The following is an 18023-nucleotide window of genomic DNA, read 5'->3' as shown; positions in this document are numbered from 1 at the left end:
AAAATAAATTATCTAAAAAGATTTTGCAATCTGGAAAGTGCTCTCTCTACTTTAGTTAGAGATAGAGTAACCACACATCTCAGCTTGCTTAGGAATTCCTGGCATAATTATTCTCAAAAAAAGGTATCATTTGTAGGACAAATCCTAAATTCACCCTAGTTATAAAGATGGCAATAACAACAGTGTACGTTCACATTGGTTTATCTAGAAGGAGGGGCTGCTTCTCCCTCTGCAGAAGTTTTGAGACCAGGTTAGGGATACTAATTGCTCTGAGCACATGTTGAAGTATGGGCTACTCTCCTCTGTTTGCAAGGAATCCAGGCAAATACAACCCTAGAGGATGATCGAGTTTGAGAGGTGAATGTGCAGTGGTAATGGAGGTGGGGATTGGGGGAAGTTGGAAAGGGCTGTCAGTGAAATTTGATCTTTTATTTTTATTTTTTACCAACTCTGAAATTGTACAAACGTGAAATTGTAGGGAATAACAAATGATTTTGTTTTGTAATTGCTGTCTAGAAATTAGTTGAAATAACTCATTCGATGTAATTGCACAGATTTAGAAGATGGCTTGTGAACCACCATGAGTTCTAGTCATTATTCTGCAATTAATTGGCTCTGGCATCCTGGGAAAGTCACTTAATCCTCTGAGATACTTAATTCCTTCATCTGAATAATGAACTTATAATACTTGCCCTCCTTGATTTTTCAGAGCCGTTATAACAGATGTATCAGTTAATTTTTGCTCAGTAACAAACCATTCCACAATTTACTGGCTTCAAACAACCATTTTATTTATCTCATAACTCTGTGGTTGAGCTGGACTTCTGGTCTAGGGTCAGCTTGGGAATAAGCCAGGAGCTGGTTGGTCTAGGATCACTCTTACATATGTCTGGCCCCATCTCAAACAGCCTGTTGGATCAATCGCCTTGGTTTTCCTTTATGTGGCCTCTCATTCTTCAGCAGATTAGCTCAGGCTCATATGTGGTGGCTTCAGCTTTCCAAACACAAGAGAGTAAGCCCCAACGCTCCCTGCGTTGAATGCTTTCTTTGCGTTATATTTAATCCTCACACCTCTATTACACGTAGATAAGTTTTAGATGAGGAACCTGAGTGTAAGTTCTTGTAAGTCTTCCATGTTTCTTCCTGAATCGCATTTACTAATATCTCATTGGCCAAAGCAAGCCACGCTCAAATTAAGCAGAGGGAAAATTGACTCCATCTCTCAATGGGAGCACAGCAACCTCACATTGCAAGGTCTTAGAAGCAGGGAGACAAAGAATTTGTGATCATTTTTCAAATCTCTCAAAAGAGACAAGTGAGATATTTGGGGAAACTTATGAACCAGGATAAGCTGATATTAGAAAACCCACATCTCCTGGAAAGAAGTTCCCCACCCCTACAAAGCATTGTGGGGAACCCACAAGAAAGTGTCTCCCAAGTGCTAATTAAAGGACACCATCAACTATTGATATCTGCAAATGTATTCCTCTTCTCTAGCTCTGTCCTCCACCCTACATAAGTTCTTTACTGTCCTCAGTGATTCCTATTTCCCACTGAGCCACAATGCTTCCATCAGCCATATGGTCACTTCTGCCAGACATGACAGTGACTTTCCAAGGGCACTTCTATCACCCCTGGACCCACAAGATCCTACTCTGACATACTGGGTCCTGGAGCTTACAAAGTGAAAGCAAATGCCTTGCCTTTCTCTTTTTATTGTCGGCTTCTTTCAGAGGAGCCCCATAGTAACTTTTCTTGGGTCCCCTGAGTCTCCTGGCATTTTCCAGGCAACGATTCTTCTCATTCATACTCGTATAGATTTCCAACACACGATTACAGAAAGGTGGGCGTAGAGACAAATCTAAGGCATTAGCACCAAGATGTACCCTCAAATAATTCCCCTGCTCAAAACTCCTGAGGGTTTTCTGGGGTGAAGTTTGATATCCTGTTTCTAAGAAATGAGTTTGCTCCTAAGAGATTCCTCAGAATCTCATTCAAGCATATTTGAGCCAGTTCCTCTGCTCTGTAAAGCATAGCGTTTAAGAATACAGGTTTTGGGGGCAGATATATATGAATTCAATTCCAGGCTGGACCTCTTACTAACTGTGATCTTAAGCCATTTGTGAGCCCCTCTAAGCCTCAGTTTCTTCATCTGTGAAGTGGAGATAATAAAAGCACTAATCTGCCAAGATTATCCTGATGGGTATATTCCATAATGCCATAGAAGCTTAGAACTGTGTCGTGAAACAATAAATGTTACTTTTCATTTTAAATGTCTTCGTTGCGGTTATCCTGATAGAGACCACTGCCTAGCCTCCAGCCAGAGAGGTTGAGGGCTATCCTGTGAAAGACAGAACTAATACCAGTGTAATTTGCAATCTCAGTCTGCAGTCCTCAGGCACTACCCTGAGGCCAAAAATACAAGCTCTTATCAATAACTCCGATTTCACGGGATCAAGGCAGAATATCTGCCTCCTTCTGTCTTTGAGCTAAAAGTCCATTTTGTAGAGGAGTTAAGGTGGCCCCATACATCTAAATATCTCATACTCTGTCTGAATGTTTGCCAGCTGGTCAGGAGTGTTGGTAACAATGAAGTTTTAAAAAAAAATGTATTTAGAGAGAATGTAAGCGAGTGTGTGTAGGTGTGTGGGTGTTTTTAAAAGTCCGTATAAGTAAACTCCTGATTCAGGATATGTCTGTGCTGGGGGCAAAGGCTGTCTTGTGCAAGTCTCGTTAGGAGAGTGACTGGTTCAAAGCCAGACCTGGATTATCACAAATGGATGCAGAGGGAGGCTGGAAATCAAGCCGCCTGCCCACTCAGCAGTTCTTGGCGCTGGCCCCATCTCAACCATCTAATGCCATTCCTGCATTAGATGCTGCAAACACAATTGACTTCTATTACTTATAAAGCCAACCACTTTACTTCATTTAAACGTTTAGGATGGACTTCAGAGAGCTCTGAGAGGCTGGACGGCACAGCCAGCCACAACCAGTCCATCGCTCCAACCACCATTCAGACTGCGTAGAAGAATATTTCTTCATTCTGCATTCAGCATCCAGTATCCATTAGCAGATGGTTTTAAAGGTTGTTATTTCTGCATTGGAAAGGTCTGATCCAAATACACACATCCCAAAATATCCTGTTCTTGTCATTTATTTATCAGATCCATTTTCAATGCACTAGGCCCAGGAATATAAAGATAGATTATATATTGACAAAACCTTCAGGATGCTCACAGTCTATCATGGGGAATAGAGAGGCAAGAAATAAGAATGACATAAGGGTACCAAGGCTGTGATGATTACCAAAAAAAAAAAAAAAAATGGTACTGAGCAAGGAAAGTGTGAGAGAATCAAGAATGGCTTCAGAAAATGTTCAGACTAAATCCTAAATGGGCTTAGATTTTTAGGAGGAAAATAGGATTAAAGATGTTCTAGTCAGGAGAATATTGGGGAAGAGTCATAGAAGTTGAATTCAGGTAGATCTTTGGTTAAATTCCATGACTATTTGCTTGACCTTGGCTAAGTCACTCCATCTTCTTGAACCTAACCTGCCTCCTCTATAAAATGGAGCTAATTGAGTTTCCTAGGATTATAGTGGAGATCAAATGCTCACGTAAGCAAGTGACTGAGAGGAATGTGACCCATGGTGGACATTCACTAAATGGTGACTGTTACTATTAGTTTAGTGTGGCTAGAGCAGCTGGACAGACAGACCACATGGGCCTTGGGGACTTTATCTTGTAGATAAAGGCTCCCACTGATGGTTTTAAGCCAAGGAGTGATGTGGCCGTGTTTAGGTTTCAAATAGATGTCATTAGTGGTGAGATTAAAGATGTCTTGAAGGTAGAGCCAAAGAAAGCAGATGACAAAACCATGGAAAATAGTTAGCTTATATTTGGTTGGAAAGGGTAAGTTTTCTAAATATAAACCTTTTATCATACATCCTATTTCCCACCATGAAGCAAGGACGCACCTTTAAGGTTGTAGCATAAATCCGTTGCATATTTTGCTTGATGTCTGAATTTCTTTCCCACCATGGAAGAAATGACTTACAAACCAACATAAAAGTCATGAAACAGGGGAGAGCTGCTTTCTACTCTGTGTTTCTCCCACTCTGCTTCTTTACAGCAAGACCTGCCCAGAGCAGGACTAACAAGGTGGGTTAAGAGAAAAGGCATTTCTCTGACATTTTCTCCTTTACTTCCAAAAAGTCTCAGTGAGAGAACCAAGGAAAACTCTTCTCTTAACATTTCTCTAAAGTGTGTCCTTCCTGCTCAGAAAATGTAAATTTTTAAGGTCGTGTGTGTGTGTGTGTGTGTGTGTGTGTGTGTGTGTCCGTGTGCGTGGCTGCAATGGTCCTCCACAGCAGAGCTCAAGCACCACCTCCTAGGAGACCGTCCCTGACTCATTCTCGACCTGAGCCCGATGAGCACGCCCTCCCCTGTGGATACTAGTAGCACCTACCCCTTCATTTGCTGATGGTGCTGCAATTAACCCCCTATTGATGTCTGTCTCCCCTGTCTCTTGAACCAAGAGCTCTTCCAAGTCTGAGATAAGATTTTGTCCGTATACTTATTTTCACCAGTGGCCGCAATGCCTGGCACCTAGTAGAGAAGAGACAAGATTTGTTAACTGAATACACAGGAGTCTAATCTCATTTCAAACTCTCCCAACTCCAAGTTTTCCCTAGAGTGAGCTGGGACTTTAAACACCACCAAAGATATGAATATACAAGTCAGGGAACCTCAAGAGTCAAGATAGGCTGGTAGTTATTCTACCATCAGTTGACTGTACACATGAATAAGAATGCCGCTCACTCACAGAACCCGTGCGGGTTAGTCAAGATCAGATATGTGTAGGTTCCCTTCCTGGCAGAAACTCAGAGCTGTGGGAGAGACTGAGAGATACTCATCCTTCATGTCATCAGTCTCCTAGATGTGGGCTATGTTAGTTGTCTTCAAATTTGCCTGGTTCACCTGGGCTGGAGCTTCAGTTGATGGGTATACATGAACTTCCCTTGAATCGAGGCGTGTTCATAACTGCACTCTCCCTGTGGAGTTCAGATTCCTCAACTTTTTCATTTTCTAGTGCAGAAATCAGCAAACTATGGTCTAAAGACCAAATCCAGTCCATAGTCTATTTTTATAAATAAAGTTTGATTGGAACATAGCAACACCCACTTATTTATGTATTGTCTTTGGCTGTTTCCATAACAGTAGAGTTCAATACTGCTGTAGAGACTACATGGCCTGCTAAGCCTACAATACTTACAAAACCTTTAGAGAAGATATTTGCAGACTTCTGCTCTAGTGCTTGACTTAGCTATAGTGGTTGTAGTGACACATGCAAGCTCAATGCTGAGCACTTTCTGCCTATTATCTCATCTAATCCTCACTAGGTGGCCACTAGGATGAGGACAATTCATTCATTGATTAACTCATTTATTGAACACTTACTGTGAGCTAGTATCTGCACTAAGCACTGGCGCCATCACAGTCAGCAAGGCAAACACAAACTGCCATAAGTCAGCTCCCAGTCTTGGTTCACTGATTCAAACCTTCTGGGCTGTAGGCCAGGCCTACTCTCCTATCATCTTTTGGAAGCTCTTCCAAGTGACGCCCCCCATAGTCTTTTTCAGAAAGCCTGAGCCCCAGTGAGGGGCCCACACCAGAACCACATGCTCGTGGAAAATCCATGACATTTCAAAATTCCTCCATGGGCGGGTTTAGGCTGTCAGAGGAATATCTTCTTCCCAATGGGCCATAGCCAGATCTCCACCCCAACTCCATCAGTGGGTGTTTGCCACGTCTGGCTGACTGGCAAGGTTTGGACCTGGAGGTCATCTCCTGTGGGTGGCCCTTTGGGACAAAAGGACTGAGAATGAACCCATACCAGCCTCCCATAGCAGCGGCTGGATATCTGGGTCTCTCACTGGGCAGGACCTTTTGCTGGCTACTGACAGATGAGGTGTTAAATGAGGTCTGCACCCTTCCAAGGAGAGCAGCTGGGACTCTGTCCACCAGCGATGCCACTGGCTTTGGCTGGACTTCCCTTTGTCCAGCACCTCCAGAGGAGCCCACTTCACTTTCCCCTTTGTTTTAAATGGCCCACGATGAAAAATGCACACAATGCTCAATTGCCGTGTGGGAAGAAGGCGACGGAGGGAGAGGAGGCCAGTAGAAAAGGTCTGACCACGCCAGCCCAGCCACACAAAGCACATCCTAATTAGCAGGCTGGCAGAGCTGCCCTCCGCAGGACGCCTGGATCATTAGTGTGGCCACCACACACACTCCGACTGCAACGTGCGGCCAGGCTGCCATACTGGCGCCACGCGGCCCCTGCTCTTGGCTGCCGCATCAAAACAGATGTCCAGAGAGGACGTTTGTTTTTGTTTATAGTTTTTATGTTTGGGAGGGTTTTTTGTTTTGGGTTTTTTTTTTTTTTTTTTTTTTGCATTTTGTTACCTTGTGCTTGAGATTTCTTGTGCCAGGATAAAGGGTTTCGATGGGTCAAAGGAAGCAAGACAAGTCGAGAGAGATTTAAAGGGTGCTTATGTGGGCTCTTGGGGTGAAAAATAGAGAGGAGATGTCAAAAGAAGCCAGATTGCTCTACTGGAGAAGGAGAAGTCCACCCAAGAAGTCCCTTCCAATATTGTTCTTAGTAGCAGTGGGAATTCTCCAGAATCTGCCCACCTCTTACCCCATACATGTATGGGCACAGTCAACATGGCCTGCTGAGCATCTTACAAATCTGTCCACCTCTCTGCGTGTCCACTGTTAGGACCCTAATCTGGGCACCGTGATTGTTCATCCATACATGGGTTGACAAACAAGGATTCACAAGGATTCATTAGTGTGTCTGTGAACATGTGCGCTCACATATGTATGAAGCATTGTAGATGTCCATGGAATGCCTTCCCCTTGTAGTAGGAAATGCAAAAGTGATTTTATTGAACCTGAAGGAAAAAAGATTTGTTATATGTGTCATTGGATATTTCAGAGTAAATGGAACCAGATCTAAAATTTCAACACAGGCTTCCGGCATTCTATTCAGAACTCCATGCAAATACAGACCATATTGTCTAACAAAAAACAAAAAAAAAAACAAAAAAAACAAAAAAAATACAAACAAACAAAAAAACTGGGGCATGTCAATTGGCCAGCGAAAGAATGGAATGAAAAAAAAAAAAAAAATCAGGGCTATTGTGGAAATTTCAAGATATACCATTACCGTTTTTGTAACATTAGAATTTAGTACATTTTCTAAAAGTCAATTTGTATAGCAAACCCAGCCCACACAAATTGGCATAGGAAGTAAAGGTAAGTAACTTCTACTTGGGGATTGGCTGTGAAATGGAGACCACATGACATTAAAACGTTCAATCAAAATTTTATTTGCCCAGATGTTGGACCATATAATGCCAGCAACTGGTCTGACTGATGTTCTAAATTTAATTGGCCAGATGTTTTGGTGGTAGGTGTCTTAATGAGGAGAGGTGTTTGTGGAACTGAATCAAATTTCCCTGGGAATAGCCAGCCTCACTGGGAACAGGGATTTAAATGTTGTTGCTGCAATTAACCAGAGCTTGTCAGGAGTTACGAAAGTATCCCATCTTCATACCTGGTTCTTTAGGGAAACATGCTCTTCCACTGGCTAAGCTCGGAGAAGATGAACTATGCCTTAGTAACGGTTCCCCTAGAAGCAGATCCTAAAACAAGAAGTCAAGGGCAAATTTCAAAGCAATCAGTAAACCAAACACTGATTAAACATAGACAAAAACAGTTTCTCAGAATGGCAAGTGAATGGATTTGGGGACAGATGTCTCAGATTCAGTGTCAAGTATGTCACTTACTTAGAGTGTGATAATAAAAAACAGCAGCTTATCTGGAAGGTTTACAGTGGGCTCAGCTCTTTACGTGAATTCAATTCATTGAACTTGCACAGCAAACTTCATCTGTTCCAGAGATTAGAAAGTTGAGGTATGGAAGCATTAAGTACTGTGTCCAAAGTTACCGAGCTGGGAAGTGTCAGAGGTGAGATTTGTTCCCAGGTACTCTGGCTCAGAGGCTGAGCCGTCAGCCACCATCCCTATAGTGTGCGATCCTGAGTTTGTTAGAACCTTGGTTTCCCTATCTCTGAATGCAATGCCCATAGTGGAGGATAGAGTATGATAAACTAGAAGATGGTGTGGAGTTTCTAAGACACTCTGTGCTTTGTGAGTCGAGCGTCCCACAAGTGTTAGTTACTATACCCATGTGAGAGCTGATTGTCAGTGCTCACATGTTCCTGCCTGATCTCTGAAGACTCTTCAAGCCAATGAAATGACCTGGGTCCCTGAAGTGCCCTGGCACTCCCTTTAATGCAAAATCCCCAGACTTTTGCTGCTTGACGGGGGGTGAAGGAGGCCAGTGGCCACTCTACCATGCCTGCTTTCTTAGCACTCCCGTCTGCCTTTCCCACAACCCTGGACTTTCTCGGCCATCTGGGTGATTCACATTAAGGTAAGACTTAAAAGACTCACAGGCATGGAGTGACCACACGGGCTGGCCTGAAACCCACAAATGCACAGGGATGGAGCCATCTGCAGGACAAAGCCAACGACCTGAGGGAATATATGGCATTGGGACTAGGATCCAAGTCGGGGCTCCCAGGTACTCTCAGGTGTGTGGAATCTGCGTTGGGAGGCCCAGAACAGTCATATTTTGCTGTTTGGAAAGGTATGAGATCTCAGGAGTTCTTCCCCCAGGATTCACCTGTATTTATTCCTCTACTCTCTAAACCCTTAGGAAGTGACCATCATGTGCTAGACGGGAAGAAAGAATCAATGGTGAATGAAATAAACTCTCCGTCTTTTTCATTTCAGAGGGCAGTGCAGACAATGCACAGCATTTTTATTGTGAATTCCACTAAAATGATCCAGAAACATAGCAGGAATTTTGTCTTTCTTCTAAAATAAACAATCCCAGTCTAGAGGATTACCATATGGAGGGTTAAATAATACAAACTAGGAAAATATGGACATAAAGTGATTTCAAAAAGGATGAATAATAAGAAGTCATAAATAGGGGCAGAGGATAGGGAAGAAGGCAGGGAGCCCACTCACTTAATTGGGGTGATCAGAAAAGACCACCTAGAGAGAGTGGACCTGAGTTAATATCTAAATGCTAAGAAGGAGGCAGCCACGCACATATCTGGTAGAAAGCATTCTAGGCTGAGGAAGTGAGCAGAGCAAAGTCTTTGAGGCAGATATGAACTTGACGTGTTATTGGAACAGAGACAATGTCAGTAGTTATATTGGAGGGGCATAGGCAGACACATGCCAAGACTAGGGTATACACATCTTCGTGGACCTTACTGCAAGTTTATATTTGCGTTTCAGTGTGATTTAGAGGCATGGAGAGCTTTCTTTGATCGGGAGGTCAGACGATTTCGTTTCGTGTTCTAAAGGTTTGCTCTGTTTCACTGTTATGGAGGTGAGAAAGGCAGGGATATGGGGCAGAAGGCTATGATAGACTTTCGGGAGAGATGATGGCAGTCTGCACAAAGGCACCTAGAGGCAGTTGTATTTGGTCAGGAGCTTGGCACCAGGTTCTCCTGGGGTTCAGGATCCAGCTTTGAGGCCTAGAGAGGCGAGCTAACAAAGCCACAGCAGATCTGGCCCAGAGTAGACAGGACAGACATCCAGCAGCTCTCAGGGTATGCGGCTGCCCTTTGTTCAGGGCTCGTGTTGAACATGGGAGAAGAAGGAGTCATGTGGGGCAGAGAGCAGCAGGGATGAGAAAGGGAGCAGCGATGGTGGTAGGAATGAGGGGGTGATGATGATCCGAGGGAAAGCAGAGAGAGGGCGGGAGCAGGAGGTGCAGCCTGACAACTCTTGGATTCCTCCAAATCTGGCTCTGCTTCCTGCTGTGGGTTCTGGACTAAGGGACAGCTAGATGCCCATGACCTTGTTTATGTCTCTTGGCAGCTCTGCCAGGGCCAGTGGTAAGAAGAAACTATGTCTAAGAGAGGTCCAGTTCCCAAGGTCAAACGACAGGCTGGGCCTCAGTAGTGACCTTGTATCTCCTGGGCCAGATGCCTTTGCCCTGAAGGAAGAAAGAGTTTTAACCTGCCCATTGTCCTCAGCTCCAGCTGTCACTGGACATGAAAAGTGTCTGAGGATGGAGGTGACAGCACAGGGAAGGGCAAATCTCGGCAGCTTGGTCCCTGGGCCCTTCCAGCCCCAAGATTCACATGTATATAAAATACATTTATAAAATTCTAACCTACAGGTCATAACCCCATCAAGTTTCCCTTTGAAGTATTGTATCATCAGATAAATAATAGCAATAAATCCCAAAGAGAAAAAAGTTGAATTTATAATATAAGGAAGATAAAGTTTTGCTGTTTCTGGATTATTTTAGTGGACTAATTAACAACAAAGCTAATGTAATAACACTATCTACAAACAAAATAAAATGAAAGCAACTCATTTCTGAGTCCTATTTAAACAACCCACAGTTAGAGGACATGATTTTAGAATTATAATCCTACCAGGTTTCCATTTGAGCCATTAAATAATTACTTAATACTAATAAAACTAAAAAATCATATAGTAATAAAAGAAAAAAATCAAAATTATTTTAATTGAGAGAGAAAAGCATCTCTTGTGGTTCTGGATCTTCAGAAGCAGCTCATTGGAGGGTGAGGTCAACTTGGAAGTTATTCATTTCTGCTTTCAGGCCATGTGGACAGCAGTGGGTACAGTGGCCGGTGGAGGGTGTAGAGCGCCTGGAGAGTCCCTTGGTGGGGAAGAGCCCTAGGCAGTTTCTTTCTCACCTAGAACAGGGAGACGACAGAGTTCTCTTTTCAGGATCTGGCCTCCAGGTTCCCTGTGGAACATCTAATCCCTGATGAGTAGACAAGGTGGAAGATCAGAGCCTGGGCCGGTGGCACTCTGCTCTGGTTGGAGGGTTGAATCAACGGCACCAGGCCACCCTCTCTGATACTCTTGAGGAGCTTCTGTGTCACATTAGAGTTAACCTGATAGAGGGCTCTTTCTCCTGGGAAGATGGAGTCTGTCCCACACCAGGTACTGTAATTTGGATCCACACTCCATCACTACGTGATGCTCCTCCTTCCTCAGGTACCTGGTCATCCAGAGGATGCCCTGGCAACCTAGTGAGCCTCTTCCAAATGCCCCATTTGTAACATCAAAAACATAAGGATACTTTTGCAAACCTCTAAATCCTTCTCAATATTTATTTTATTTTTATTTTTTTGGTTTCTGAATGCATTCTCTTTTTTGAAGTTTTGAGGGTGTCTTGCAGTCAACAGAGCTCTCATTATCATGAGCTTTTGTCTCATGAGAAATCACTGGCTTCCTTATTAGCCAGTGATTCTTTCAAATTTTTCTGAAAGAATTTTGACTTACATTTTATAGATACTCAGCTCATCACTCATATGACTGGTCTTGCCACCTGCTTTTGAAAGGTTCTTTTCTACCTCACAGGGTAAGTTCTCTCTAAATCAGATATCTGGCGAGAATTCTTTTAATTCAATTAAAATGATACACTACTAATACCTGATGCATTAGTGCTATTTAGTAATGTAAAACAAGCCATGTAAAAGCCCCTGGTAACCAAGAAATTTAAGAGCATGTAGATGGCTTCAGGCATAGCTAGATCTAGGGTCAAGCAATTTTATACAAGCATCCTCTCTGTGCCACTTTTCACTTCTTCTTCCCTGAAAACTTGTGTTCACACAAAAAGCTGTACATAGGTGTTTGTAGCAGCCTTATTTGTAATAGCCCAAAACTGGAATCAGTCTAAATGTCCTTCAATGATGAATTAGAGCAGTTACTGCCTGAAAGTTTAATGTCTTGACAGACTGCCTCTTTTCTAGTCTTCTGACTAGAGAGAGCAAACATTAGTGTTTCCAGGTTGGCAGCTTCCTCAGTACCACGTCTAGGACATATGACGCAGATAGAAAATTCAAAGGAATTTGCCACCATATTATTCCTCAAGTCCTGAGATCCTAGTGGGAATATTCACTCCCCCTTTTAGAATATTTTTATACTCATTATATACGTAATGTCCAGGATTTTTAGTTGTGCTTGGTGGGAGGAATGAGGACGAGTACATACCCCGCATCTTGCCACTGCAGGAATGTCCTCATGTGCAGAACGAGACAGGGGCACCAAGAAATTAATACTCAGGAGCAGCCATCAACCAATGATGGACAGAGGTGAGTGGATGAATACCCAGGAGTCCTCAATCCTGGGGGCTCTGGGGCATAAGTTACACAGCCTCTCAGAGAGTTCTAGAATGAGCCCAGTTACCCACAGCAGCGACCTGTTCATCAGCGGATTCCATATTGACTTCCTTCTCTTCCCTTCTCACTCCCCACCATCCTCTAGCCATGCTTCTTGGAACCCCTTTCCAAATCAACTACTTCACTACCATTCTTGTCTCAGGGTTTGCCTCTAGGGGATCGCAACCTAAAATAATTGGCTACATGGAGTAGGGGAAAATGGCAAGGATAACTCCACACCCCCACCCCCAGAGAGTGAGGGACGATGTAGGCGGGAGATAAGGGTAACAGCTAACAGTAATTAGCCATGCTTCCTGCTCTCTTCACATTCCCCCCAAAGAATTTCAGGCTATAAAACTCTTGGTATTGCTGTGTCCTTATGTGACATCTGCCCAACCAACAACTCCCAAATCAGCAGTGTCTGCTGACTTCATTAGGGAACCACAGACTCCCTCTCCATCCTCCTCGTTGACTGTTTTTTGTGAAAGCTCCCACCTCCCTCACAATAACTTGGAGCTGGCCCTGGGGGCAGGGGCCGCTGCGTTGGAGGCATCCTATGTGCTGTGACTGACTCTTAATAAACATTAATGCGGAGGAGAAGATTGGTTAGGGTGAAATTTGCTTCAAATTAGAGCTGGCAAAACAGGATCCAGTTATCCACGGGAAAGAGCAACTTGTGAGCAGGCCAAGATTATCACACCATCATCAATCAGGGGGAAAGGAAAACACGCCTTCCCACTCCTCTTCCCCCTCCTCCACTCACTAATGCTTTCCAGCCCCAACCATGGAACGTTTTGTTTAAGGAAAAACTTGTTGGACATAATTAGTAATTCTATTATAGCAATATATCTTTTATCTAAATAAACACAACCTGCTTTTCCATCATGAGAAATCATGGGGCGGGGATGGGGAGGAGAAGATCAGGCTGAGCAACTCTGCTCCCCAGTTTCACAAGAGCCCCGGAGCCAGGACTGGTGTCCCAGGGCAGCCTTCAGGGTAAGTCAGTGGGCTGATAGGAGATGTGTTATCAGAGGCTGAGTCAGCTCAGCTGCTTTGCTCTGACCCCTGGCAGCATCTCCAGTGTGACTACGTCTCTCCTGCTGCCTCTCCTGCTTCCTCCTTCCTGGTAGAGAACCCTAAAAAACATACAAGAGCAGAAACTAATGCCTAAAGAAGGTTCTTTCGGGAGAGCAGGAAAGAGGGCATGGGAATAAATCTAAAACCCCAACCACATGCATGGGATTTGTAGTCCAAAATCATTTTCACACGTGGGATTTTATTAATCTGCATAGTAGCCTCTGTTATTTGCCCCAGAAGTCCCTCTGCTGGTGAGAGGTGAACAGGGCTTCAGGATAGAGGTCAGAGAGGTGGACAAAGGTTAAACCAATCAATCGAGCTCCAGGAGCAAAACATCATCAGGTATCTCCACTTATCTCTTCAAGGAACATGCATTTTCCTCTAAGCAGTGGGAGACAATTATACTTTACTACAGTTAGTAAATGTTTTACACATAAAGGGATTTTTTTCATATTATAAATATAATTTAGATTCATCTTAGAAATTTTAAGAAAAAAACAAAATTATCAGGGTATTTATAAAGCAATTCTTAGCCACAATGAACTGTAGATAATAACTTTGCTACATTTCTTTCCTATCAAGATAATATATAGTCATCTTTCTATACTAGCGATTTTGGTTTATTCATTTTATCTAGTTGTGATCCAGCCACACAGACGATGTTTGTTGAATGCCTGCTATGTCAGGCCTCACACTCGACCAGGGTGAACCACGGCCCTGTGCCCCCCTAAAAGGCAGCACCACAAGGTCTGTACTCCCCATCATCTCCTTACTCAAGTCAGGCCAGGCCACGCTCTGGCTGCTTTTTATGAATTTGTGGTTATCTATGTGCCTTTGTTGGCAAAGGCAATTTTGAAAGATGAGCAGGGCAGAGAATATGTGAATGAAATAAAGGTTTACAAACAATAACAACAATAATAATAACAATAATAATCATAATAAAGAACAGCACAGATCCTTCTCAGGGAATACCAACCTCCTGTAGTATTGGTTGTAAAGGAATGGGTCCACCACTCATCATCCCGGTAGGAACCAGAGACCAATAGGAAGGAGTTCTTGTTGATATCAACAAAGGGAAGCAAAGATAGATTTCTAAGTTGCAATACCTCCCATCCCTCCAGCTCATCTTCCTTTTTGCTCTCTAATGCCTGAAGCATTGTTAGTCAACATTGCTAAGTACCCTCTATATGCCAGACTAAATAGGTTGTGGCATCAACTCCAATGGAGTGCGTGGGGGGAGATCCTACACTAAGAAGCAATTCTTGGGATTACCAGCTGGGTGTCCCACAATTAGACTCAATTCTGGAACTATCTACCCGGAGATAACATCAGAATGAAACCCAAATGTCCTCAGTCAAGTTGAAAGTCAGCCTTGAAGATGGGTCCCAGAGCCAGTTCCCAGGCTCTTTCTGATGTTCCTCATTTGATAAACGTGTAGACAATTGGCATTTTTATGGTCTTTTCACTTTTCCCAATTAGAATATTCCTTCGTCGATTTTTTTTGTTTACTATTTAGTGTCATTATTGCCCACTTGCCTGCAGTTTCCATAGAGTAGAGGCCATGACTCTCCTTGCACACGGTGTGTGGTATGTGACAGAAGCTCATGGAACATTCACTGAATGAGTGTACCCAGTGGGCGAGGATGATGACACGCCTTTCTCCTTGTACCTAGCTCAGAGTAGACCGCAATAAGTGTCCAGAAAACACCTGCTTATGGACCCCCCTCCCAGGTTCCATCCCTGCAGTAGTTCTTACCTGTCTCTAAATCCTACTATCCTTGAAGGCCAGTAGTTCTTACCTGTCTCTAAATCCTACTATCCTTGAAGACCTTTTGTCTTCTCTAGAAAGCTGTTCCTAGACTTAGCTGTGTCATAAAGAGCACGAGCTTTGATCTCAAACAAGCATGGGCTGCAATCCCACTTCACCAGTGAGTTGGTCGTGTGACCTTAGCTAAGGTGCTTAATTCTCTCAGCCTCAGTTATCACATCTGTAAAGTGTGGTAATATCAATCCCCCCCATACAAGGTGATCACATATGTAAAGTACTTACAGCAGTATCCAGCGTGTAGTAAGTGCTCATTTAAAGCAAGTCGTTATTATTCGAACTCTCAGTGAATTGCCTGAGTTATTATTCTCTAGCATCATCCTTTTTTTCTATTGCATCTTGTGCTTATTTCTGATGTTTCAGGAAGGTTATAGGATCCTTCTAGGTAAGTCCTAAATACACCATAATCCCCTTCTGTGTACTTCGATGCCGTCCGTATAAATGGTCATGACATTAGAGCTGGTATTCAAAAAATATGTGGATACTTTACAAAATTTTATTTATTATTTTTGCTTTGGTTTGCTGGACAATTTAGGAAATACGCCCCTGTGGGAATATTTATTTCACCATTATTTCTCAGCTATTTCCAACTTCTTGCTAATATAAATAATACTGTAATTATCGGTTTTGTTCAAAAGCTTTTCTGTATTTTAGATAAGAGTAGATATAACAGAAGATCTTATAACAGAATATTAATTATATCACTTTTGATATAATTATATCACTTTCGATTATTGTTCTTTCTTCTGTATGCTTCCAACAAACTCTTCTGCTTCTCTTTTATAATCACACTTGTGATTGTTGAAAGTCTCTTCTCTGATGGCTCAATAGCCGCAGAGACCCCCTCACATGTGGCACAATGACTTGCTCACTTCCTAAATATTTTTAAAGCTTCCCATATCACTTCGTGTTATGGGTGGAATTGTGTCTCCCCCCAAAAAGATATGTTGAAGTCCTAACTCCCAGTACCTGCAAATATGGCATCAAATTATTTGGAAATAGGTTTTTTGGTTTTTGCCGAATAATCAAGTTAGGATGAGGTCCTTAGAGTGGACCTTCGTTTAACAGAACTGGTGTCTTTATAAGAAATGGGTCACGTGAAGACAGGGCGGGGAAGGATTTATGCTACGATAAACCAAGAAATGCCTACGGCTACCAGAAGCTGGAAGAGAAGAGAAAGAATCCTCCCCTAGAGGCTTCGGAGGGAGGATGACCCTGCAAACACCTTGATTTCAGGCTACCCCAGAACTGCAAGACCATAGATGTCTATTGTTTGAAGCCACTCAGTTTATGGTACTTTGTAACGGCAGTCCCAGGAAGCTGACACACTTGGGATGCGATTCCAATCCTTCACATGGCCTGCATAGTCACACGTGACCTAGTTTTTGACATTCCATCTTCATCTCCTGATATTTTTACCCCAAAAATAAATAAATTAAAAACAAACCTCCCTCTGTCTCCCTACTTTCTAAACACACTGGCTTTCCTAGAGTGGACTGAGATGTCTCCCACTTTGGCTTCTTAGAATCACTGTCCCCTTGGCCCATTCTTCGTGGACATCTTACGTCTACCACATCACGTCTCAACTTGAATGGCTTTGGCTCTAAAAGACCATCCCTGACTTCATAGTTCGATCCCCCACCCCCAGCCTGCATTATCTTCACCACAGCTCTCTGCATTAATTTATTTCATAACGCATACCACAATCTGTGTTTCTTCATTGTTTTATCTGTTCACTTTTTAATAGCTTACCTCTCCCAGTGAAATGTCAGCTCCAGGAGAGCAGGGACCTCATCTGTCAGACACACCACTTCCTCCCAACTCCCACTCTGGCTTAGCACGGGACCGGGCTTGAAGTATTGTCCAAATGCGTATTTGTCAAGGGAATGAATGCATGTTGCAATCAGGAGAACTAGCATGAGCCTAGCCATGGAGGCCGGAAGAGGACTGTGTCTCCTCGCAGTGCTGAGAAGGAAGGAGAAAGAGAGTGGGCACTCTGCCGGGAGACATGCAGTGCGCATTACTTGCTGGGAAAAGGTCTGATTATGGATGCCTTATAATGCCCACTGGAGCATTTGGACTTAATTCTGTATTCAAATAGGAGTCATCAAGGATTTTGGAGCAGCAGTGACCCAAGATGACCTATGCTTAAGGACCTCTCTCAAGTAAGAGCATGGAGAATGGATTAGACAGGTGAGCAACTGGAACCAGGGAGACCATGAGGCAGCTATTAAAATGTTCCAGGTGAGAGGTGAAGGGAGCTTGACCCAGGGCAGGAGCTGTGGGGAAGGAAAAAGGCAGAGAAGAAGAGGTTGAACTGACAGAGCTCAGCAGATGATTGCGCGTGGGAGCGAAGGGATTGGACGAGTGGGATAGAGATCATTTATCTGGCCGGAGTGAATGGACACGGGGGAAAGGCCTGCAGTATACCTGTAGGAGGTAGCTGCCATGGAAATGTGTCAAAAAGTGAGTAAGTAGATGTTTTTATAAGTTCCTAATAAATTAAGTGGCTCAAGCTTAACCAGCGTGACCAGTTGCATTTTGAAGGCTTTCCAGCTCAAAATGCAAAATTAAGAGTTGATTCTTCTACATGCCCTCCCTCTCTCAAGGAGGAGTTTGCCATATGGACCACAGGGGAAGCCGCTAGACGTCAGCCAGCCAAGCAGGGCCAGCAAGGCCCAGCCCGACGCTTGAGCCAAAACCACTCCACTCAGGACTGCTCGGAGACCTCTCCCCTCCCAGAGTCAGGATGAATTTTTAACTCACTATTGATCAGGCAATTTTAAAATCAATTTTAATTAAATGAAAGATTTCTATCAGAATTGCT

Source organism: Pteropus vampyrus, unplaced genomic scaffold (assembly GCF_000151845.1).
Source record: "Pteropus vampyrus isolate Shadow unplaced genomic scaffold, Pvam_2.0 Scaffold125, whole genome shotgun sequence".
NCBI classification, from domain to species: Eukaryota; Metazoa; Chordata; class Mammalia; order Chiroptera; family Pteropodidae; genus Pteropus; species Pteropus vampyrus.
The sequence above is the reverse complement of the archived record's forward strand: the minus strand, read 5'-3'. Positions refer to the sequence as shown.